This window comes from Elephantulus edwardii, unplaced genomic scaffold (assembly GCF_000299155.1).
Source record: "Elephantulus edwardii isolate Elephantulus edwardi_28Jun2011 unplaced genomic scaffold, EleEdw1.0 scaffold00058, whole genome shotgun sequence".
NCBI lineage: Eukaryota > Metazoa > Chordata > Mammalia > Macroscelidea > Macroscelididae > Elephantulus > Elephantulus edwardii.
In genome coordinates, this window is record NW_006399808.1 from 14251468 (window position 1) to 14252472 (window position 1005).

A 1005-nucleotide genomic window follows, 5' to 3' on the forward strand; every position below is an offset into this window, starting at 1 on the left:
ACGACTGATCTTTCTTTCTGGCTCCCAGCTTTTGCATTCCAGTTACTGCTGTAGCTTTATGCATGTTTGATCTATTTCTGATTGCGACAGTTGATAGAAGTCGTCTATTTCCTCCTCTTTGGCTCTGGTTGTTTGTGCATACATTTGAATGATAGTGGTATTAACAGATCTTCCTTGTATGTGTATGACTATTATGTTATCACTCATAATATTGCATTTCATGATGGATCTAGAAATGATCTTTTTAACTATGAATGCAACCTTGTTTTTTTTCCTCACCTTTTCATTTCCATCACAGGGGATCATACAATTATCTCATTAAAAATGTCCCATGCCATCCATTTCATTTCACCAGTGAACAGTTTGTCAACATTTATGAGTTCCATTTCTTCCTTAACAATCTCCAATTTTTCTACATTCATACTTCTCACATTCCATGTTCCAATAATGAGGGTCGATTGACAACTTCTTTGTATTTCCAATATGAAAATTCAGCCTCTGGTGCCATATATGTTAGTCTATTCTAAGTGTCCTCTGTTGTACATAGGGTTTTTGAAGATCTGTTACTTCATAAGTGGATGGCCAATCCTTCTTCCTAGTCCAGCTTAATTTGGGGGCTAAGCATTAAAGCAAGATTTGACAGACACATAGTTTATCCAAAAGATATGATTAGAGTATTCAGGTAACAGATCAAGTGTTGGTACTGGGGGGGGGGCCCAGGGGCCCACCCCTGCAGTGCTTCACCCTTGCAGTGCTTCACCCCTGCAGTGCTTGTGTTGTTCCCACCCTCACACTGCCTTCCTAGCATCTAGTCCAATTCCCTCTCTTTGCCCCTCCCACACACATCTCCCATACCCTGCTCCCAGCTAACACTGGTTTTATGGCTCAAGCTTCCCACAACCTCTGTCCTCACATTTAACTCTCCTGTGATATTGATATTCCCGGTACAGAAGTGGGGCAATGTTCAAGCAACTGTGTAGTCTTCACGTGGTCTCATGATCTCCA